Consider the following 25,849-nt stretch of genomic DNA (forward strand, 5'->3'; position numbering starts at 1 on the left):
ACAAGCTTGGAAGTGGTGTGTTGAAGTGTGATCATTGCCTTTGCCTTGCTTCGAGTCATAACGCCAACAAATTCTTCTCTTGGAGCCGATGTGCTCATGCTCTTTGCCTTGGTGGCAATAACAGCTTGACTATTTTTTGAAGCCATGGATTTTCGTTTGTGTGTTTGGATTTTGAATGGAGGAAGAGATGAAAAGCAGAGATTGTCCCATTGGGCGTGCCAAATTTGTAAATGCGAAATTCCTGGCGACAAATCAAATAAGAACACATGTACAAAATAATGATTGTATTAATCTAAGGTTCAGGGTTACAATGTATGTTACAATGTTTGAATCCTCTGATTCAATCTCCAGGGATGCAAAGTGTGTGTGTTGTTGATCCAAGGGTTGCATTAACTTGATCTCGAAAGAACAAATGCCTCAAGATTTTGGCTTGTGGTGATGGAGGAAACGGCACGTGTAGGAGCACTCGGTGGTTCTTCACGGGTGTGAGGATAATTTATCAGTGAGGGTTTTTCTTTGTCTTCGAGCCTCTTATTAATAGGCTCTCCAAGTCTTGCTTGAGGCTTGATTTGGTCTTGAATGTGGACTTGATTAATTGACGAAAGAATTTGGGGTTTGGTTTGTGATTTGACTCAAATAATGAATCACATTTCATCCTTGATTTGTCATTTTAAATTAGTTAATTTGTTTGATTTAAAATAAAATTAATCAAAGAATTAATAAAGATAATCCTTAATTAATTTCTGCCAAATGTCGACACGTGTCACTCTTGATGACTCGTCATTTTAATGAGTCATGTGCCATGTGTAAGACTTGTGAGACCATGGTGCATGCCACGTAAGCCTTGACATGTCGAGATTTTAATGTGTTGGTGAACATTTACTTCACCAAAATTTGAATGTCTACAAATGCCCCTACTTCAAAGCACGGTGTATACTTGTCATGTGTAGAAGGTTTTTTGAAGTCCTTCGACTTGGAACTCGATTTAAGGGCAATGACACTTGATCTTGAATTAGGTTGAAGTTTCTTCAAGGGTTGTTGAGGCTTAGTCTTGAGCGAAATGGGACAATGAGTGGTTTCATGAGGTGGGTGATCTTCGTCTCTTGTAGTAGATGAATTGGCACGTGCTTGTTGTGCTTGTTCTCCACGAGCTTGATGGAGAACACGAGTGTTTGGTGTTTGCTTTGGCCAAAGAGCTTTTTGGTTTCCTCCAAAGGTTTGAATGTTCTTCATTTCTCTAGAATCAAGTTTGATTTCGGGGTGGTGGACACTTGATCTTGAATTGGACTTGTGATTTCTTCAAGGACCATCGAAGCTTGATCTTGAATGAAATGGAACCACGAGGAGTTTTACGTGGTGGGTGGTCTTCAACTTTAATGTGGATGAATCAGCATGTGTATTTGTTGTCTCTCCACAAGCTTGATTAAGAACACAAGTGTGAGCCTTAAAACATAGTTCATGAACTTGTGGTTTGAAGCCTCACGTTTTCTTTTGGTCAATATGCACACTTACTTTACACATTTGGCACCATAAGGCTTTAGTAGACTTAGCTCTACCCTTGCAATATTGTCAGTGTTCTAAAAATCGCCCTAGACGGCTGCCTAGGCGTTGGGCGGCAGAGCTCCGTTACAATTTCGGTCAGGACATTCAAAAAAGCGAGGAGGAAATAGGCGGCCACCTAGGTAGGTTCTGTAATTCCAATTCATCATCTACATGCATCTGCATCACCGGCCGTTCACCATATGCAACTCATCTTTGCAATTTTGGACAGTTCGGTTCTGTAGGAGGTGGGTTATGGGTTTTGCATAAACCTCACTTGGCTGAGAAGATGAGGAGGGGAGTGAAGGTGGGTTCATCAGAAAGTAGAGATGAGAATGAGATAAGTTGCAGAAAGTGAGAGAAGACAAAGCCATCGCCCTTTTGAGAGAAAAAAAAAGTGGGGTGGGTGAAAGTGACGGTTAATGTTTGTGGTTAGGGTTTTTTTTTAATTAAATGTCATTTGATATAGGTTTTTTCAAATCAGGCCCAAGTCTTTTTCTTCTTACACACCCTATTAATTTTCGACCGTCGGATTGGATAAATTGAAGAAGATAAAATGATGGAAATTAAAAAGGTGTGAGAAGTAAAAAGGGGTGTGTGAATAGCACACCCCTAAATATTTATTCATGTATTTTTCTTTTTATTTTTCCCAAATTTCTTATATAAGTATTTTTTTTTGTTTGTAAACATGCACTTAGTTATATATTATATAATAAATTTACTTAACAAAATACAAATCCGCCTAGTTTGCCTAGACGCTAGGTCCTAATTGGCCGTCCGACTAGAACTTAGCGTCTTTTAGAACCATGAATATAGTGAATTATAGAATGTGTAATGGCTCATTACTAATCCAAGAATGTATGGGAGTTTTAGGGAGTATAATGAACGTGAATCTGACAAAAAACGAAAGGTCCAAAAATTTTCCCAAACTTTAAAATGCAATTTTGGGGGGTCTAAACGACATCGGAGAGGCGTCAGAGACTTGGGGCTTTTTTATTTTCAAATTGTCAATCATGGAATACCTGTTGATGTTCTAGAGGAGATAAGGATGGGGTACGTGGGTTTTTTGAGCTGGACACTCATGTGAAGGAGCTTTATACCCTGATCCCTTTAAACCTGTGGTTTACAATAGCAAATCTAATCTTTACAGTGCATCCGCGACTTATTGGAGAAAGACTTTTATGTGTTACGTGGCTCCTAATCCTACTAAGCCAGAAGACTTGTAAGTAGTGCTCAGGTATGTGATCTGCTATAAGAATTAATCGATCCCTCTTGATGAACTAGTGAGATAGTTTAATCTTGAGTTTCTAGGTAACAATCAATCTCTGATCAATAAGAATTCTTTTACAATTTATATGCATGTGTTGTTATTAGAGATAGAAATATGAACAAGTTTGAAGTAGGATTTAAATCGTTTCGTCAAAAGTGGTAGGGTAATGCTAGGGAGACTAAGTTTCTAGACAAAATTTGCAAACTAAATGATGTGTCGACAATAGAAATAAACACGTTTATCAATGTTTAAGTAATAAACCGAACATCAACTCCTATATCCCTTAGTTTTCAAAATATAATCTCCCTAACATTACTCAAAGTGTTATTAACCGCACCGAAAAAGTGCAATACCCATAGCTGCATTTGCGGCAGATGAGTTATGTGGCTTCGTGTCTTCACTAGACATGGATCACCCATGCTTGGGTAAACTAGCAACAGAATCATGCATATACGGGCACAGAAAAATGTTCGGTGGCTGATCTTTGGCTATCTTATTTTGTATGGATTGGACTAGTGGCAGAGAGAGAGGTTTTTTTTTGTTAGTGTGCACTTCAGCTTACAACAAGGCCTGGAATTTGAACAATAAGAAGATTTTTTACTCAACATGCAAATTCCTCAATTCACCATTTTGGTTATGTCTTTTTGTAAAATAATTTTGGTTCAAGAGGCGAATTATAAAAAATGCTTGATTTCTTTCAAAAAACCGTCCTAGTAAAGTGTATGAAAGCCAAGTCACTTGAATGACATAGATTGATCTTTCTCCCGTGCCTGAAGCTCTTGGATTGATTAACATGCCCTTTCACGTGTGGTGAATTTTTAAGTCTAGCACATGGGCAACACAAATCAAATAATGTGAAGCAAATGTGGCCCTTAATTTGGAAATAGGTGATTTTGGATGCGGTCCCTATTTATCAATGTTCTTTGATTGAAACCTTGTTGGTTTTTAATTTTTGATTGAAGTCATTGAAATTAATGTAATAATGCATTTCTATGCTGGTTATTATAATTTTTTAATTAAAATTTGATATTTGTAGTTATTTATATTAATGAGATTTTAAATAAAATCCATAATTTGTTGAAAATATTAAAGGAAATTATACTTACATAAAACCCATGATTTGTCATTACTTATAGTAATGACATTTTACATAAAAAAAAATCGGTAATGTTTATACTACGCATTTTACATACAAAAGGTTGGTAAATTTTATACAAAAAAAGTTGATACGTTTTATATGATGGGTACATTTCAAATAAAAAAAAAAGGGCACATTTTACATATAACAAAGTGACACCTTTTTAAAGACAAATGGGTACATTATTAATAAATTATGGGTACAAATAAAAGGCCAAAAAAATATGAGTACAAATAAAAGTTTGAAAAATATGGACACAAAAAGAAATTAATATATGAGTACAAACTAAAATTGAATAGAAAATCGGCACAATTTAAAAAAAGCTTTGCAAATTAAAATGGGTACAAACTAAAAGTAAAAATATATGATACAAAATTTAGTCATAAATATAAATATATCAAAGGTAACGTTTCTAACACTAAATGAATAATTTAAAAATAAAATTTTATTATCTGGATATGTAAAATATTTTATTATTGAAATAATTAACGATGTTTATTAGAACCAAGGGACCTTGATTAAAATTTGAAAAGGAATAAGGTTTCAATCAATGGAGTTGAAAAAAAGGGATGGAAACCTTAATTCTCCTTGGAAATATAAGGAGTAGCTAACCTTTTATAATCCCTTGCAAAGCTTCTTTTTTCACCGATATGAGACTATTTTACCTTAACATCCTCATATGACTACTGTGGATGCAAATTTCTTCCTCATTTTTTTTGGACAAAATTGCACCTACAAAACAAATAACACCTTTGGTCAAGGCCAAGAGTTTCACACGCTCACAATGATTTTTTTTTTTTTTGGGGGGGGGGGTCTCCAGAATATCTTTCTCATTCTCTTCTTTCTTTGATTGCCTAAACCTACTAGGAAATGGCACATTTAGTGGAATAGAACTAGAAAAATTTGAATTTGGACTTACCTTGGTGGTTTAGGACGGCTTAGGTGCACTAGGGGGCTGCGGCAAGGGTTGTTCTACCCTTGCCGTGGCTTTGTCTACTTCTTCTTCTTCAAACAACAACTTTTCATCCTCTTTATGACTTGCTTTGGTTGGTTTGGGGTTGGTTCCAACTTCTTTACCACTTCTTAAAATGATAGCCCTGGCAGTAGGCCTGGCAAACGGGTCGTGTCTATCGTGTTCGTGTCGTTTTCGTGTAACACCTGTTATCTTAACGGGTCGTGTCGTGTCACACCCGTTATCTTAACGGGTCCTTAACATGTCGTGTCACTTTACCCAACGGGTAAAGTGACCCGACCCGTTATGACCCGTTATGACCCGTTAAGAAAAAAATATATTTTTAAAAAATTTGCACATACCACACATTGCCACATAAATATTACTTCAAAACATTAAAACATTTCTCGTTCAAGTACTATATCTACACTCGAAAATCCAAGCATATACAAACAATTTTGACGGTTTGGATCGTTGAAATTAGTTTTGGAGAATTCGTAAAACGATAGATTGACTAACACTTAGAGTTTATTTATACTTTCATTAAGTATAACATAAGATTTTGTGGTATCCAATTGTGTAAATATTTTAAATTGAAGATCGAATTCATTCATTGTATTCATATAGGGTCAAGGAGTGTAGTTCTAAAAAATCATCAAAATCGGAGTTAAAATAACCGTTAAATCGTGATTTTTCGTTTATAACCGTTGAAAAGCTTTGTCCCGTTACTTGATCTCTGAATGTTTTTTTTTTGTGATTTTTTGCTGATGTGATCTCCAAGCATATACAAACAATTTTGACGGTTTGGATCGTTGAAATTAGTTTTGGAGAATTCGTAAAACGATAGATTGACTAACACTTAGACTTTATTTATACTTTCATTAAGTATAACATAAGATTTGTGGTATCCACTTGTGTAAATATTTTAAATTGAAGATCGAATTCATTCATTGTATTCATATAGGGTCAAGGAGTGTAGTTATAAAAAATCATCAAAATCGGAGTTAAAATAACCGTTAAATCGTGATTTTTCGTTTATAACCGTTAAAAAGCTTTGTCCCGTTACTTGATCTCTGAATGTTTTTTTTTTGTGATTTTTTGCTGATGTGATCTCCAAGCATATACAAACAATTTTGACGGTTTGGATCGTTGAAATTAGTTTTGGAGAATTCTTAAAATGATAGATTGACCAACACTTAGAGTTTATTTATACTTTTATTAAGTATAACATAAGATTTTGTGGTATCCACTTGTGTAAATATTTTAAATTGAAGATCGAATTCATTCATTGTATTCATACAGGGTCAAGGAGTGTAGTTATAAAAAATCATCAAAATCGGAGTTAAAATAACCGTTAAATCGTGATTTTTCGTTTATAACCGTTGAAAAGCTTTGTCCCGTTACTTGATCTTTGAATGTTTTTTTTTTGTGATTTTTTGCTGATGTGATCTCCAAGCATATACAAACAATTTTGACGGTTTGGATCGTTGAAATTAGTTTTGGAGAATTCGTAAAATGATAGATTGACTAACACTTAGAGTTTATTTATACTTTCATTAAGTATAACATAAGATTTTGTGGTATCCACTTGTGTAAATATTTTAAATTGAAGATCGAATTCATTCATTGTATTCATATAGGGTCAATGAGTGTAGTTATAAAAAATCATCAAAATCGAAGTTAAAATAATCGTTAAATCGTGATTTTTCGTTTATAACCGTTGAAAAGCTTTGTCCCGTTACTTGATCTCTGAATGTTTTTTTTTTTGTGATTTTTTGCTGATGTGATCTCCAAGCATATACAAACAATTTTGACGATTTGGATCGTTGAAATTAGTTTTGGAGAATTCGTAAAACGATAGATTGACTAACACTTAGAGTTTATTTATACTTTCATTAAGTATAACATAAGATTTTGTGGTATCCACTTGTGTAAATATTTTAAATTGAAGATCGAATTCATTCATTGTATTCATATAGGGTCAATGAGTGTAGTTATAAAAAATCATCAAAATCGGAGTTAAAATAACCGTTAAATCGTGATTTTTCGTTTATAATCGTTGAAAAGCTTTGTCCCTTTACTTGATCTCTGAATGTTTATTTTTTATGATTTTTTGTTGATGTGATCTCAAAGCATATACAAACAAGTTTGACGGTTGGGATCGTTGAAATTAGTTTTGGAGAATTCGTATGCCATCAATCAAGTTCCGTGTGTGTGTGTGTGTGTATATATTTATTAAGTAGATTTAAATCTATTTATTTTGTATGTATAAATTATAATTGACTGGTTCACGGAATTGTACATACATCACGTGTCACGTGTGTCATTATAAAAATAGTGAGATATGTTATGACAGTCATGTGTGTGATAAAAAGTTAATAACTTAAAAAAAAAAAAAAAATTTCTCACCACTTCTATTAATTTTCATTTTTCCCTCTCTTTTTTGTTTCCTTTTCAACTTTTTCTTATCATTTTGACTTTTCCCTCCAACATCTTTCTCTAATTCCCTCACTTTTTTGTTTTATTTTCAACTGTTCTTAACATTTTCATTTTCCCTCCATTTTTTTTTTCAAAAAGGGCGGCAAGTTGGCAAAGGCAAGAAATTGATTATTGAAATTTGAATGGAAAGAAATCACATCAAATTTCAATGGATGCAAAATCATGCAATGCATCATGCATATTAAATTATTAATTAATAATTATTATAGTTTTTATAAAATTTAATATATATATATATATAATTATTATAGATAGACTTAATATTTTGGGGGTATAATTATTATAGTATATATAATTATTATAATTATTATAAATTTTATAGTTAATTTAATATATATATATTTATTGTAATTTTTAGGGGTATAAAATTGTAAAATTAATGTATATAATTATTACAGTATTTTTTTAGGGTTATAAAATTATAAAAATAATATTCTGCTTATCGTGTATCGTGTTACCCACGTGTATACCCGAACCAACCCGTTATCTTAACAGGTGCTTATCGGGTTACCCGATAACGACCCGATTCGTTATCGTGTCGACCCAAACACCTGTTAATTTCGTGTCGTGTCGTGTCGGGTTATCGGGTCGTGTCAGAAATTGCCAGGCCTACCTGGCAGTTTCAAAACCTCATTTTGGATTGACAATTGTTGAGCTAGGTAGTTTGCCTTTTTCTCAAAACTGCCCCATGAACCCCGTCATCTTCCCAATTTGCTTCTTCACTTTGCCCATCTCTTTGGCTTGATTTTGTAATCCCTGAGTCATAAAAGTTAGTATTTGAAGCATTTTATCATTATCCAAAGATGAACCTGAATTTGGTTAGGCAGGTTGTGGTGGAAGTTGTGATGGTGCGAATGGCCTTTGGTAGAGTCCCAAAGGTGGCTGTTTATATCTACCTTGTTACTGAAATTGTTGAGGCTCCCTCCACTTGAAGTTTGGATGATCTCTCCAACCCGGATTGTATGTATTTGAATATGGATCATTCCTTTGCTGATTTTGGCCTTGATAACCTATGGCATTGGCGTTTTGCCATCCTCCATTCTCTATTAATTGAGGACATTGATCATTGAGATGCCCTTGCATAGAGCACACTCCACATATTGCCACACCTTGTATTTTGGATCCATCGACAACCTATGACACAAGAATAGTGAGATTAGCCAATTGAGATTGAATATCAGAAATTGCACTTACCTCATTCACTTGGTGTTGCCATGGGGGGTCTCTTTGTCCAACTCCCTCGTATTGTTGTGCATTTAAGGCTCAATTTGCAATTAAGACCTTGGCAGCCACCGGTGTTTTGTCAACCAAACCACCTCCTGCCGAGGCATCTAGCATTTATCTCTCAATTGGAAGGAGTCCCTCATAGAAATATTGAATTAAAAGCTATTCCTTCATTTGATGTTGAGGGCATGATGCAACTAGAGTCTTGAAACGCTCATAGTACGATGGAAAAGACTCCCTTTGGTTTTGTTGAATGCCGCTAATTCTCTTCCTCAAGAGAATGACTTCGAAGTTGGGAAAAACTTCTCTAAGAATGCTCTCTTCATGCTTTCCCAAGAAGTGATGGTTTCGGGTGCCAATTCGTATAGCCAATGTTTAGCCTTTTCCAAAAGAGAGAATGGAAAAGCTTTCATCTTCAAAATGTTCCCATCAACATTAATGGGTGTCATGCTCGAACATACCACTTCAAACTCCTTAAGATGCTTGTTTGGGTCTTCCATGGACAGCCCATGGTATTTGGGAATGTGATGCAACAAGCTAGACTTCAATTCGAACTCATCGGTCTTGCCTTGAGCTATCCTAGGATATTGAAGGCATAAAATACAACATTGTCTAACCCAAGGCTGAAAGTTCCTTGATTGTTCGATTATCCGCAGCCATGGCTTGTTTTTCTTCAAATTCAGATTTGGACTCTGAACTTGAACTAGGTGGATTAGGTTCTAGTTGCTTCCTCCTTCTTCTCAAAGTTTGTTCAAAACCGTCATCAAACTTCAATATATTCTCACGAACAGGTTGAGAACTATGAGTCATAAACTAGTACCGAAAACAAAACAAAACAAAACAGAAACAAAAGAAGCACACACGACACTACTAGGGGAAGATTAGCAATTTTGCTAATCCCCAGCAATGGCGCCAAAAATTTGATGTGAAAATTAACTTGACACACAAATTAAACCCTAATGTTGACAATTGTAGTATATATGCAAGTAAGGATTGTTCTAGACCGGGGATTAACTAGGGATGCTAATCTACTCAAAATTGACTCGAAAACATAAAACTAGGCTTATAAATAGAAAACTAGACTCTAGTGACTCAAAACAAGCTAAATTAACTCAAAACACACAAACTAAGTTGAATTGACTCAAAATAGGTCATAGAAAGTGATTTAGATGAAAATTGAACTAAAAAGACTTAAAAGACTCAATATGGCAGATTCTAACGAATTGAAACAAAACTAACACAAATAAGAACTAATGGGTTATTTGGATGAATTTTGACCTTAGCTTGACTCTAAACACTAATAGAACTAAACTTAAACAAATTCTAATTAAGTTGAAACACTAAATATTAAAGGGGATTGATTTTGACGAAATTAACTAAACTAGGCAGATTGCAAAACTAAACAGATTAAACACTAAATTGATTGACTTGAATGGGTAAAGGCTAGTTAGAGGATCCTTCTCCAACATGCACATATGAAACACAAATTGATTTCCAGTTATTATCCCTTAAAACCATGAATGACAATGCCCCAAATTAATTGTGAGAAGCACAAATTAACTTTCAGATTTTCCTAGTTTCATTGAATTGGATGGACTACGCATCACAACCAAATTATCTTTCTCAAGTTCTCTATATGAAACGCATGATAGAGATACATATCAAAAGTCATTAAGTTTTATGAAAATCATAAGCATTGAGAAGGCATTCGTAACTATGAACTACATGATACTTTTGCCTAGAATTTACTTAACACAATCATGACTAGTGACTTTTACTACTTGTGAATATAAGGTCATAACGATTAGGTGAAATTCTCTTATACTTTAGCATCAAATTCATGCATGAAAACTAAGTATGCATCCTTAATCAACACACAAGAACAAGTTCTCAATAAATCAGTCAAGTAAATTCCATTCACAATTCAAGAAACAATAACTGGAGGAAATCAATTCATATAAACATATGTCCATGGCTTTGAATTCACTTTAACTAAGAAAAACTGAGTTACACATGTTCATAACAATTGGAAAGCAAATTAAAATAAACATGGAAACGAAATGAGGGAAGAAAGAACTCTGAAAGTCTCCAATAGATGTAGGTGGCTTGCGGCAAAGGTGGATTTTCTGAATACATGGTGTGTGGTGTGGTTGAATCAATGAATGGAAGGATGAATGGTTGTGTGTGTAGTGGGGAGAGATGCGACACAACTTAAAAAAAAAAAAAAAAAAAATATATATATATATATATATATATATATATATATATATATATATATATATATATATATAGTGCATGGCAAACCCTAGGGAATTAGAATTAGGTCTAGGGTTTGATAGAAATCAGGTTGGAGAAGGACTAGGGTGCACCAAAATCTGAAAGGAAAAGGATTGCACAATCCTAGGAGAAAATGATTGCAGATTTTAGGGCTTTTAGAAGAGGGAGAGGCGCCACCTTTCTTGGGGTTCTAGAAACAATGTATTTTGTGGCAGAAATTAGGACTTCTAGAAGGGATAAAGGGTGTAGCATGTATTTAGGGACAAATAGGGTCTTCTAGAAAGGGAATTATGGCAGACTTCTAGAAGAACAAGGGCTAAGGGGTGCGGCACCAATGTAGGAGAAGGATAAGATAAGGTGGTTTGGATAATGTTTCATGTTTCTTGCTCTTTCCTTATCTTCTTTGACTTAAATTTGTTTCTCCAGATTTGTTGCATGTTCCTAGCCTCTTTTGACTCCAAATTCATCATCCACCATGCTCCATGTGCAAGCTATCCATTCCATGCCCAAAACTGCTCTAAAAGGCTCAAAATTGCCTTTTCTAGCCAACTTTGTCATTAAGACCTACAAACACACGAAAATAGCTTAAAACACTATAATAAGTAGTAATTAGCTAACTAAATGCAAGGAAACAACATAACTAAGTATCATAAATATGCTCCTACCACTGCTTTTCGATCTTTTTATCGTTCATGGTGGCGAGGGTGTAATTTTCTTTGCCGCCTACTCTACTGATCTTGTACGGACTTTCCTAGATGAGATTCATCTTTTTGGAGCCTTCTCTGCGGGCAGTGATGAAGGTTTTCCTTAAGACTAGATCTCCGGGCTGGAATTGCCGGATCTTGGCTTTTTTGTTGTAGTTGGAGATGAGTTATTGCTGGTAGGCTGCGATTTTCTCCTTTGCCAGATCTAAGTTATGGCCATCTCCTTACTGTTCTGTTCGATGTTTGGTAGTTGAGTTATGATACTTAGCATAATGACATTGGGTAGAATGATCGCTTCTGAACCAAATGCCAAATAGAAATAAGTTTCACCAGTGGCTCGTCGTTTAGTGGTGTGATATGCTCATAGACATTCGGGAAATTCATTTGCCCATTTTCCCTTCTTGTTGGAGAGGGATTTCTTGAGGCAGTCGAGGATCGTTTGCTGGGATGCTTCAGCTTACCCATTGCCTTGAGGATATCTCGATGTGGACATGTGCTGCTTAATGCCATACTTTTGGAAGAACTTCGCCAAATCTTTGCCTACGAATTGCAAGGTGTTGTCTGTGACGATGGATTGAGGAATGCCAAATCGGCAAATGATGCTCCTCCGTATGAAGCATTATATGTCCGTCTGTGTCATGGTAGTTATGAGCTCTGCTTCTACCCATTTGGTGAAGTAATCGGTTGTCACGATTATCATGCCTTTGCCCCAAGTAGTGGGCGGTATTCGCCATACCAGGTCGTTTTCCTACTGCATGAATAGCCAAAGACTAGTCTGCAAGTGTAATTTACTGGTAGGCAATGCTGGTACTGGCTTGTAGTGTTGGCAGCGGTCGCACTTTTGTACTAACTCCTTAGCGTCTTGGTGCATGGTAAGCCAGTAGTAGCTTGCGTTTAGAGCCTTCTGTGCTAAGGATTGGCCTCCGGAATGATTTCAACAAACGCCTTCATGGATTGAGCTTAGAACTTTTAGGTCGTCGGGAGGCACTAGGCTACGAAGATGTGATCCAGTGTAGGATCTTCAGAGGAGAATGCCATTCCACATATAGTAACGTGCTGCCTTTATTTGATGCTTTCTAGACACCAATCTTTCCATGGGGAATGTGCCATTGACCAGGTAGTCTATAATGAAATCTTGCTAGTTTGGAGTTGTACTAACCTATGACACCTCGGTTGCTGGCTCTGCCTCTATGCTTGGCTTGTCTAGATACTTCATTGGAATAGAGCGTTTGAGTTGGTGATCGAGGACGGAGCCTATGTCAGCTAGTGCGTCCATGTGAGCGTTGTTTGCCCTTGGAACTTGAGTAAGGGTGTAAGTCTGAAATACCTCAAGTAGTCTGGTAAATGATTAGTTGGGAATCAGAATGAATTGCGTACTTTTTCACCGCCAAAACTTTTGCCATTCGGAGGCCTGTTAGAAGGACCTGGTACTCTGCTTCGTTATTAGATGCTTCAAGCCTAGAGTGATCGCTTACTTAGGCATCAAAACTTCTGGGGTGACAACGACCACGCCTGCTTTCAAACCTTTGTAGTTAGATGCGTTGTCGATATGCAAATGCCAGAAATCTCCATCGGGTGGAGCAGGCGCTGCTAGTGCGTACTTGGCTACCTCTGGGGCGTCGTTGGGCCACTTTGTTGCATCACCTAGGCTAGGCGTGAAGGCATAGTAGGGAGCTGTTGTTAAGTCACCCTGCTGCGTTGTGAATGCATGGTAGGGAGCCATGAAGTTGGGGCCAAGTTACACGCAGCAGGCAATGCTCAACTGTCGGTATTAGGCCACTCTAGAGTTAAATTATGGAGCAAGGGTCGGCTGGGGCCATGTGACACATAGCAGGATGTGGTGTTCAACTGGTGATACATGTTGCTCTTATGTATAATAATTTGGGGTGATAAGCTTGCTTCCAAGTGTGTCATTCTAGTGTTCGTTTGCCCTTAGCGTGCCTTTTGGGCCGAGTTGTTGTGTTTGTCAAAAAACATTACATCCACCAGTGTCTACGCCTTTATCGTCATGCGTTTGGATTGGGCAAAATAGTGCGTCATGAGGATGTCTGTGTGTGTCTGAAGGTAAAACTTGAGCTTCCGGGTTGCAATAACTATCGCCAAAGTTCGCTTTTGAATTTCGGGTAGCATCAAAGAGAGCTTTTGAACTGTGGAATACAGATAGTCGGCCCCCAGCTTTTCTCATATAATGGTAGAGCTTATTGCTGCTTTAGATACCGTCAAACACGCGAATAGGTCTTCCACTGCTTCTGGTTTAGATAGTAAGGAAGTGATGTTAGGTTATCTTTCAAGTCCTTGCATCTAGATTGGCAAACCTCGTCCCAAAAGCATGCTTCTTTGTCAGAGCAAAAAAGTCTGCCAGAGTTAGATATTTTTTCATGATCAATTTTTTGAACAACGGGTGGTTTGCTGGAAGTCCTTTTTGGAAGGTTGCTCTAGCTATCGAGTCGTTGCATTCGACTATCTTTGCCTTCTCTGCTTTGAACCTCTTCACATAATCGTGAATCGATTCCTTTGGGTTCTTTTTGACGTTGAACAAGTGGTCAGACTTTTTCTTGATCGAGCGATAGGATGAATATTCTTTTGTAAAAACCAAAGAAAATTTGTTGAAACACCGGATAGATTGTGGCGGCAGGGTGTAGAACCAATCTTGCGCCTCGCCTTGTAAAGTGGTGGTGAATATCTTGCACATGAGATTGTCGTTGTTTCGATGGAAGATCATTGCTCTTCGGCAGTGCTTTAGGTGTCTCTCCGGCTCCCCTTTGAAGGTTGTGAAATGTGGCATGTTGAACTTGCATGGAGGCTCCACCTGCTCGATCTCATTCGTGAATGGTGGCCTGCTTATGTAGGTCATGTCTCATCGTAGTGCCTCGTTAATGACCTTGTTGCGTTGGAAATCACGCAATCGCTCGGTCAGGAGCCTTTATATTTCTTATTGAATTTACCTTTATTGGGGTAACAGAGCTCTCGGTTGCCACCGATCATGACCTACTGGTCTAGGCTGCTCTTCTACATGCTTAGCTCGTCTATGCCTTGGCTACGGTGCATATGGTTCGTTCCTATCAGGCGAGGGAATTCTTCACAGGCTGCTGGTTGAGCTTGAGCCTAACTGAACACTTCACTTAGAAGGTTGCTCATGTTGACTATCGGAGTGTGGCCCCAACCATGAATGTATGCTCGTATGTGGGCCTAGTCAAGAGTGCACACTTCTCTGCGTGCTAAGATGGGAGTATACGATATCCAATCGAGAGTGTACACTGCTCGAACACTCGGTTCATGGCTGGTCGAGTGGCTGCTTGCCGGGACGCTGCTGGAGAGGTTTTTCGTCTGCCCTTGTCCTACTTCGGGACACCTTATCTAGGGCACATTGTATCTCAGTGCGCTGTAAGAGCTGATTCATCAAGGTCGTCTACTGACCGAGGGTGTTCATTAATTCTATGACTTGTCGATACAAGTGTTGTTCTTCATTTGGGTTGGAAGGAATGCATCTCCTTAAGCAATGGAAGTGTGGTAGACTTCGGTGCGAGATTTGAGTTGGGAAATGTCAAATTCGAGGAGAAATGTGGTGGAAATGCCCGGTTCTATCATAGGTCCAGAAATTTGAAGTCAAAATGGTTGAACTAATCTTGGACCGATTTGGGTTGCTTGGAATGCCACAGGAGCAGGCTGGGCCATAGGAGTAGGTTGCTCGGCGTGTGGCGCACGCGGGTGTGAGACTTGGGCTCGGCTCGGCAATGCTTTGGGTTTGCACGGCACTGTGCCGGCTCTGCTAAGGCTTGGGCCCTTGAAGGTTGAAGTGGCACGGCTTGGGTTGTGGCCTTAGAGTTGTGGGTTTTGCCAAAGGTGATTGCCATGGTGGTTGCCACGGTGGTGCTTCGTAGAGGTGCCACTCTGCTCACAGCCATGTTGAGCCTTGTAGATCGTTGTGGTCCTAATCCTTGAACGTTGGAATTTCCATTTGCTGAGGTTTCCGAATCTCTTGCCATTGTACTTTTCTTTTACGTTTTATCAAAGAATTTTTAGAAATAAAAATTCCAAAAATAAGAATGTACGAAAAATCTACAAATAAGCAAAGAAACAAAAAAACTTTAGATGTGAGAGTCTTCTACAAGTGTGACTTAACTCTCAATGAAAGCACCAATTTGTGGATGCAAATTTCTTCCTCCTTGTTCTTTGACAAAATTGCACCTACAAAACAAATAATACCTTTGGTCAAGGCCAAGAGCCTCACGCACCCACAATGAATTTTGGGGTTTTTTGGGGCCGGGGGGGGGGGGGGGGGGGACGAAAGGGGCTTTGGTCGAAGAACCTCCGATGCCAAAATTAGAATTTTGAGGGAAAAGTGTTTGGACAATTTAGAGAATTTAGCAAGAGTGCAGAATTAGTTTTTGGAGAAAATGAGGATGTTTATATAAGGGTGTGGCCGGCCCTTTTGGGAGGAGATGGACCTGCCACTTGGATGGTTTTATGGCTGAGATTCATGATTTGTAGATAATTAATAAATTAATTGAATAAGAAATCCATTAATTAGCTAATTAATATAATTTGAAAGGAAAGATTTGGGGTTACCTTGTAGAGAATATTTGATGAGGATGGATGAAATAGGTTCTAAATAGATACCTATTTTGGACACTTTTGACTTGATTGAGGGATGGTTGTCCACTGCTCGCGTCTAGGAGTTCCGGTGTTCCTTGAGAGTAGTTTTGTCCTTTTTACCCTATAATCCACGTGTCACCTTCATATACTTCTTGATTATTTTTGGCTTCACAACTACTTATCATGATGAAATCTCAACTTTCTTCAGAGACTAATGTAAGGGATTACATTCTTTACGTTTGTAACAATGACCTTGATGGCACATCTGCCTTGTCTTATTTCAAGCTTTGAGCTACTGCTATGAACATTCCGTAAGGTGATTGTCAAAATGTGCCGGATTAAATTATAAAATAAAATACCTGATTGTAATAATTTATGGCGATCTGTTAGAGAAATTAAGTTGTTGATTAGTGCTACGTAAATGATCTTTAGAATTTCTTGAATTCTAATAATTATCAAAATAAAATACCAGACTGTAATAATTCAGGTTATAGGCCATTACTACCTCGCCTGTCCACAACCCGAGTTAACTTTTGAGCACAAGCAAGCATGCTGACAGTGCCTTCCTCACAATTCTTCTGCAAGATAATATTGGTGGTCGCCAAGTTCTTCATCACAAGAAGTGGATTGATGTTCCGCTATTGCCGGGAGCTCTTGTGGTTAACATTGGAGATCTTCTACAAGTGAGTGCCCATTCTTCATCTTCATCATCTTTTATATCTCTGTCCGCTCTGAATGTTACACATTTCTAAAAAAAAAATTACTGCTGTGTAAATGATCGTTAGAATTTCTTGAATTCTTCGATTAGGTTCCCTAGTTCAGGTTATCTTATAGTGAATTATTTGGAGGTCTTGCTTATCAAATGATAGATTCAGAAGTGTAGAACACAGAGCACTGACAAATCCAAGAATATCTGCCGCGAGATTGTTTATCAGAGGTTTGTTGTTGGATTGTGACTCAATTCTGTGAGCCCAGCAGCCCAACTGCCCAAAGTAAATGAGCCTTTAGCTGCTCATGTGAAAGCAACGCGAGTCGCTAGTTTTGCAGCATATTTTGTATATAAGGCAGCAACCTTTTGTGTTTTAGATGGGAAAGCGTAGAGAGCTCTTTTGGAAGAAAAGAACAATAATCACTCACTCAAAGATTTGATATGTATTTTCATCTTTTCCATTTGTTCTTTGTTTGAGTGAGAGTTATTGGGATTTTAGAGTTAAACTCTATTTGTAATCTCTATTTCGATTATTAATGGAATTTCCTCGCCGTTTTCGAACTGGATGTAGACTTAGGCCGAATCACTATAAATCTTGGTGTCACTTTGGATTGTTTGTCTTGTCATATTTTTCCATATTAGTTTCTATTGACTTGTATAATATTTCCTTTAATTATGGGATTCCTATAATTTTGGGTTTCCTAGCTTAGGTGATAGATTGCTTGTAATTATTCTTTCCTTATTGTAGTAGGATTGTACATGATTATATATACCTCAGAATGAGAAGAATACAATTATCACATTCAAAGCATTCTCTTCTTGGCACTAAAGCTAGGTCGTAAAAAAGGAAAGAAAATTTTTGAACCCTAACTGGGTTTGTGTTACCGAGTCGTGCCCAGCACCATTGCTGTGCCTTCGACAAACAGTGAGCAACGAGAAGTTGTTGTTGTGTTCCATTTCTACCTCGAACTGTAGCGAGTGACGTGTGTCGTTGCTGCCCGAGTGTCCTTGCCGCTGCATAAGTCTATCACCCTTCGTGAAAGATGTCTGCCGAGAACAACCAACTTGTTCCCACCACTGCCCTGGTTATGGTTCAGCCAAATAATTCAAGCTTCAACATTGGGATGGTTTTGGATGAGAAGAACTATGATTTATGGGTTCCTCTTATTTAAATTCATATCGCTGGAAGGAAGAAGATGAGATATCTTCGTGGGTTTATCAAGGCACTTGCAGAAGATGATCCCAAATATGATGATTGGTTCTCTGAAGATCAGAGAATTAAGAGTTGGCTTTTGTTGGCAATGAAGTCAGAAATCATGAAACAATATATTCGATTGTCAACTTCTAAAGAGATCTGGGATGCTCTTAAGATTGTCTATTTTGATGAGAATGATGAGGCTAGGATTTATTCATTGAATTAGAAAACTTCATGTCTCAGGCAGAATGGGTGGCCATTGGCTAGCTACTTTAGAGAATTGGCAAAGATTTTCTAGAAATTGGATCACTTTAACAAAATGGCCATGACATGTGAAAAAGATGTCATGATATTTCAGAAGACAACTGAGCGACAACAGTTGTATTTGTTTCTTGGTGGACTTGATGATGAGTTTGATCAGGTTTGAAGAAAAATACTACACAAAAACCCATCATTTAGACTTCAGGGTGCTTATGCGTACGTTCGTCATGAAGCGAATCGCAAGGAAGGTATGAAGATGGAGGGCCAAAGCTCAGAACCGGCTACAATGGTAGCAAAGGCTCACGGCTCCTTCAACCGAACCGAGCAAGGTGGGTCTGAGAGTAAGACTAAGCAGCCATAAACTGGCCAGCCAAGTCATGATCGTCCTCAGGGTAAATGTCCACATTGTAGCATGACTGGACACTCCAAGAGCCGGTGCTTCGAGCTGATTGGGTATCCCGAGAATTGGGATAAAACACGTGACCCTTGATTCAATAAAACTCGAGCTTTTGTTGCAGAAACCAAGGATGATTCGGAGGATGTAGCAAGCAAAGCATCAGCTCTGATTGCTGTGGCAGGTATCAATGGTAAGGCACTTAATGTTTCCACTTTTGTTATGAATAATACATAGATAATTGGTTCTAGAGCCACTGAACATATGACTTATGATTCTATATAGGTTTTCTCTCTAAAAAACTCCACCCACACTGAGGTTAATGTTGCTAACGGTGATGCCGCCCCAGTTCTTGGGGAAGGCACTGTTTCCTTTTCTAATACCATGAGACTTGATACTGTCCTTGTGGTTCCCTCCTTAAATTATAATTTATTGTCGGTGCCCAAATAAACCTTACCTTACATTGTTTGGTGGTTTTTTGGCCTTATTTTTGTATATTTAAGGACATTTGGATGCGAAAGATGATTGGTTATGGTATTAGACGAGGGAAGCTATATTTTCTAGAGTTGAATTCTAGTAGCTCGGGATTGCTCACTCAAGCACTGTTAGTGAATGGGACTCCAGCAAAGAATAATAAAGTGTCAAATGTATGGATATGGTACCGTTGTCTTGGCCATGCTTCGTTTGGTTATTTGAATATGTTATTTCCTAGTTTGTTTATGAAAAACGATGTTTCTTAGTTTAAGTGTGATGTGTGTGAAATAGCTAAAATCCATCGAACTTCTTTTCCTCCTAGTTTAAATAAGAGTTATGTTCCTTTTATGATTGTGCACTCGGATGTTTGGGGCCCTTCAAAAATCCCATCTCTTGGTGGAGCTCATTGGTTTGTCACCTTTATTGATAATTGTACAAGAATGACTTGGGTTACTTTGTTAAAATAAAAAGTGAAATTAGTATGGCCTTTCAAAAATTTCACAAAATGGTTTCGGTCCAATATAATTTGAACATTCAGGTGGTTCGCAGTGATAATGGAGGCAAGTATGTTAATACCGAGCTCCGTTCTTTCTTTGATACGTATTGTTCATCAGACTACATGTCTGTATACCTTTCAGCAGAATGGGGTGGCTGAACGAAAAAAATCGACATTTGTTAGAAATGGTTCGTGCATCTCTCATTGAGGCATGGTCTCCCTTGCATTATTGGGGTGAGGCACTCGCATCCGCTGCCTACGTTATTAATCGGCTTCCCTCTCGGGCTCTCGAGTTTCAAACACCATTTCAGACAATTAAGTCCCTATTCAATTACCTATCAGTTCCCAACCTCCCTCTCTTGAGTCCTTGGATGCGTGGCTTTTGTCCACGTGCATTCCTCCCAACGACAAAGAAAACTTGAACCTCGAACTCTTCGATGTGTGTTTATGGGGTATGCTACTACTCAGAAGGGCTATCGTTGCTATCACCCTCCAACCAAGAAAATGTTTCACTCCTGATGTCACTTTTCATGAAACAAAGATGCTTTTTGGTTTTTTTGAGTCTTCATTTTAGGGGAATTTCAACGTGAGGAAGTTTGTTTGTTCGATTATGGAACCAAGCAGCAACTTACTATGCAGTTACCCACGACCGAAGCATATGCAGATTGCACAGCAGCCTGCTGTCGAGCAACAGGCCACGACACAACAGCCAACCATCGAGGAGATACCAACTGCATAGCAACCTAGTTCCCAGTAGGTTGTTGTTGTACAACAGCTTTTTGCCGAACCTGAGATGGTAGGTGACACAACTCCCTTATAGCTAGATCCCACGGTTGTAGAAGAAGCAGTATATGCCGACTTGTCCCTTAATGATTCTCATAACCAATCGTCTTCTACGCCAGATGGGCCACCGCTCTGTAGTCTCCTGGAAAGAATTAATGGAGGTATCCCTAAACCCACTTATGAGGCAGACCCTAAGTGTAAAACTACATATTCAGTGAGCATACCAATCCATAACTCGAGAGTGAAGTACCCACTAAACAACTATGTGTCCACCTGTCACCTATCTGAATCAAATACATCATTTGTAAATCAATTGTCTACTGTATATATTCTTAACAGTGTGCAGGAAGCCTTAGCCGATCCTAGATGGAAAAAAACGATTAATAAGGAACTAAGATCGCTGAAGAAGAATACTACCTGGGAACTATCGGACTTGTCAGTGGGCAAGAAACCTGTGGGATATAAATGGGTCTGTACAGTGAAATACAAACCCAATGGAGCAGTTGATCGATTTAAAGCAAGACTAGTGTTAAAGGGGTACACTCATAAATATGGCATAGATTACATGAACACCTTCGAGCCAGTAGCCAAGATCAATACCGTTCGAGTTCTATTACGCCTAACAGCGAACCTAGACTGACCACTTCAATAGTTCGATGTCAAAAATGCATTCCTATATGGAGATTTAACCGAAGAAATTTATGTCGAGCTTACACTAGGATGTATCGGAATGGACATGAACAAGGATAAGGTATGTAAGCTAAAGAAGTCATTGTATGGCTTGAAGTAGTCACTAAGAGCATGGTTCAGCAGGTTCACTAAATCAATGAAGGCATTTGGGTATAGACAAAGAAATTGGGATTACACTTTGTTCTTGAAACGGAAGAATAAGAAGATTACAACACTCATTGTATGTGGATGACATGGAGGTTACAGAAAATGACCCAGTTGAACAATCAATGCTAAATAAGTATTTGTCCACGAAGTTTGAAATGAAGGATCTTGGATCTATAAAGTACTTTCTTGGAATTGAGGTATTAAGAAGCAAGTTTGGAATATCTCTGTCCCAAAGAAAGTATATTATTGATTTGTTAAAGGAGACTGCGATGTTAGCATGCAAACCTGTAGCAACTCCGTTGGTTGAAGGAATGAAGTTGAGTATTGACTAGAATCAAGTACCAGTAGACAAAGGAAGATATCAGAGGTTAATTGGGAGATTGATGTATTTGGCATATATGAGACCTGATCTTGCTTATGCCCTGAGTGTGGTAAGTTAATAGATGCATGATTCGAGAGAACAACATATAGGTGCGGTTATAAGAATATTGTGTTATTTGAAGGGGAGTCTAGGAAAATGAATTTTGTTTAAGAAGAATGAGAATTTCAGGGTGAAAGGATATACCGATGCCGACTGGGCAAGATCGGTAGATGACCGACAATCGACATCAGGATACTTCACCTTTGTTGGAGGCAATTTGGTAATATGAAGAAGTAAAAAGCAGAATGTAGTAGCTCGGTCGAGTGCATAAGCAGAATATAGAGGCATGGCTCTTGGTATTTGTGAACTCTTGTGGCTTAAGTTTCTATTACAGGATTTGGGGGTTAACCATAGTCAGTTGATGAAGTTATTCTATGACAACAAAGCTGCAAGGGATATCGCTTATAATCTGGTACAACATGATAGGACTAAGCATGTGGAGGTTGATAGGTTCTTCATTAAAGAAAAATTGGAAGGAAAAGTAATTGAATTTTCTTCGATTAGGACCGAGGATCAAGTGGCAGATATACTTACAAAGGCCGGTTCTAGTGACAAGTTTTCAATGTTTTTGGACAAGTTGGGCATGTGTGACATATATGCACCAACTTGAGGGGGAATGTTAACTTGTATAATATTTCCTTTAATTTTGGGATTCTTATAATTTTGGGTTTCCTAGTTTAGGTGATAGATTGCTTGTAATTATTTTTTCCTTATTGGTGTAGACATGTAAATTTCATTGCATATAAATGATGCATCGCAAAGCTCCACGTGGCATATGACTCATCACAAATGAACAAGTCATCAATGACATGTGGCACAAATCAAGCAAAGGAAGTATAAAACTTCCCCAAAATTCGGCAATAACAGAGAATCCCCCTTAAATTAAGCTAGGGAATCCAAATTGATCCTAAAACTAGAAAGAAAGCTAAAGCATCTTCATAAAATAAGTAAGAACTAAAGATTGCTCACAAAATAGGCAACAAGATCCTTAAAGTCGGCCAAGGGAGTAAAGTGGCTGAAATTAAGATACAAAACATACCTAAAATCATCCCAAAGGCAAGCCTTGAGAAGCCAATAAATACAAGGTCCTCCCATAAGCATAAAGGTCGAAATTTTTGCATTTAGAAGAACCTCTGCACAAATCTTTGAAGACTAATACGCTGCCAAAGCTCTCTTCTAAGAACATTCAACTAAAGCCGAAGCTTTCTTTCGACCAAAGCTTAAGCTCTCCCTTGAAGAATCAATAAGTGCTCGTGCCGATTCTTTCATGACCTAGTTGCAAGCTTATAAACTTGTAGCAACGTTCGTTTCAAGTTCAAGTTGCCAAGACCCTTGAAGCAACAAAATCCCGCATCAAACACTACATTTGCCGCACTCTTGAGGTAAAGATCATCCACGCGTTGTTTTCAAGCTCAAAACTTGAAGCAATCGTTCAACCGTTCGTCCGAGATCAAGTCATCGTGACCCTTGGATCAACGATCAAGCATCTACATCAAATTTGAAGACCTAATCAGAGGAAAGTTGTAAATAGATATTGTAACCTACAAATTCAAATCAATACAAACCTACTTTGTACACGTGTTCTTGTTTCATTCAATACAAAATTTTTGTGTTTAGAATTGGCACTCCACACTTTGTATTTTGCACTTTAAACTTTCTATATTTTGAAAGAAAAATACATTTGTGAGGAGTTTTAAATGAGATTTTTGGAGTGCAAATAACAGTTCTCGAATAAAAAATTCCATGACTTATCTCTGTTGTGTTTTCCACAAAAGCAGATTTTTCTTGTGAATCAACTATTTTCTTGAACCTCATGCTTTATGTTTTGGTTAATTCATATCTAATGAATAAGGATATCGAGGATACATACATACATATATATATATATATTTTTTTTTGAATTAAATGATATTATTTACACTAAGAGGAGAGGGTGGGCAAAGCTTTAGAATGTACTGACATTAATGTGATTCAAATATTTTTATACACACACTTAGACACAATTTCTTTTCTTCTCATTTGATAATTGTTTTCAAGGATCCGAACAATCTAATATTTTAATTCATAATTCATAAATCTTCTTTGTAAAAAATTCAACAAATTCAAAATTATTAAGACATTCATTTGTAATGAAAAATAAATAAAATATTACTGGAAATACTAAAATTCGTGTTATTTAATTTAACAATAAAAAGTTTAAATTTTCCACAGTGAAATCGTTAAAAAACGTTATATGTGGACCCTAAAAAATGTGTCCTCATTCTAATAATATGCGATAGGCTTGAAATATCGTGGAGTCATAATATGTTGGCTTACATTAAGTTTCCAGTTATAATTCATAATATAACATGCTGCCTACCAAATAAAGCCAAAAATCCCACGCATTTCGACTTCCGTTTCGACTGCAAATTTGGTTTAGCCGTCGGAGATGACGACAAAGAGTTGACCAATTTGTTTATGTGAAAACTCTCTAAATTTTTTATTAGCTTAAACATCAAATGGTCTCTGTGTTATAGCTATTCGGCCTATTAGTCTTTGTGTTTATTTTTATTTGTAAATTAAGAACATTTTGTCTAATCTCTGTTTAAAAATTCATAAAACTATACCAACATGTTATAAAAAAAATACTTTTTCAATTAAAATAGAAAGAAATATAATTTCCAAATGAAAAAAATTAGACAAACCCACCCTATCATCCGCCTTATCCTTAACCCAAACACCAACCCTAGCCACACACGCTTGCAACTCGACGAACGCGTCTCTAAATCCACCTCGACCCCACCTATTAGTGTAGTCCCAAGTCAATTAACTCTAGCCACCTCTCATCGACTGTGTAATCGATTAACATATCGCAATTAAGAGAGCTATATTTTATCCGCTTTCTTTATTTAAATTTAAAATCATTGAGAAATAAAACATATAAGAGATAAAACTTTCAATCTGAAAAAATTATTAAGGTTGTAACCTGCATAGAATATAGTAACGTAGAATGCATTTTACATTAATGTTAGTGACTTCAATAAAAAATTGAAAACCAACAAGGTTTTAGTCAGAAACATTAATACTAGGGACCGCATCTTAAGTATCCCTTGTTGATATTCATTGCCAATCAAGTTAATTGGCATTATCTTTTGGCCTTATAATAAATAGGGTAATGCTAGTGAGATCAAATTTTCAAAACCAAATTTGCAAATCAAATTACGTAATGGTTGATGATTGAATTATTATTTAAATGTTGATTAACGTGCTTATTTCCTATTAGTGACACATCATTTGGTTTAACAATTTGATCTCCCCAGTATTACCCTAATAAATATCACTATTCGTTCAACTTCAAACACTATAAAATGATATCCTCACGCCACTTACATACATTACCAAACCAGTTATCTGAATCAAATCTAGTCACACACAAAGATGGTATCTACCAAAACAAATTACGACCAGAAAAGTGAGGTAAAGGCTTTTGATGACACCAAAGAAGGAGTTAAAGGCCTCGTTGATGCGGGCATAACCGAGGTTCCTGGAATTTTTCATCAACCAACGGAGTCGGATATTGGGGATCGGGGAAGGTGTGGTTTAGCCCAAACTTCCTCCGATCTCCAATATCAAGAAATAATAACACGATGACATTTTGTTCAATTATAATATACCATGTATACCGTTTCTTATTTGTCTGTATTTCTACCCTCTCTAAATTGTATAATTTTTCTTGTGTTAAATTTGTTTCGATTTAGATTCCAGTTTGGGTTGTAAAATTGATTTTTTTATTTTTTTATTTTTTTGATTTAGCACATATCAAATGATAGATTTAAGAGCATACAACACAAGGTACTGGCAAACTGTGTTGGCCCAAGGATATCTGTTGCGAGGATATCTGTTGCGAGCTTCCTCTGTACAGGGATGCTACCGTTGACAAAACTATATGGACCAATCAAAGAGTTATTAGACAATCCTCTAGAGTACAGGTAGACAACTGTGAGGGATTTCTTTGTTGACTACAATAAAAAAGGCCTTGATGACACATCTGCCTTGTCGGATCTCAAGCTTTGAAGTTGGACAGAGAGGATCAGTACTCAA

At 37.4% G+C, this 25,849-nt stretch overlaps 1 pseudogene; it reads left to right on the forward strand.

The window, feature by feature from the left end:
• Positions 1-2,489: 2,489 nt before the first annotated feature.
• Positions 2,490-25,822, forward strand: LOC137732734 (1-aminocyclopropane-1-carboxylate oxidase homolog 1-like; annotated as a pseudogene).
• The last annotated feature ends 27 nt before the right edge of the window (positions 25,823-25,849 follow it).

This window comes from Pyrus communis, chromosome 4, assembly GCF_963583255.1.
Source record: "Pyrus communis chromosome 4, drPyrComm1.1, whole genome shotgun sequence".
Taxonomy (NCBI): domain Eukaryota; kingdom Viridiplantae; phylum Streptophyta; class Magnoliopsida; order Rosales; family Rosaceae; genus Pyrus; species Pyrus communis.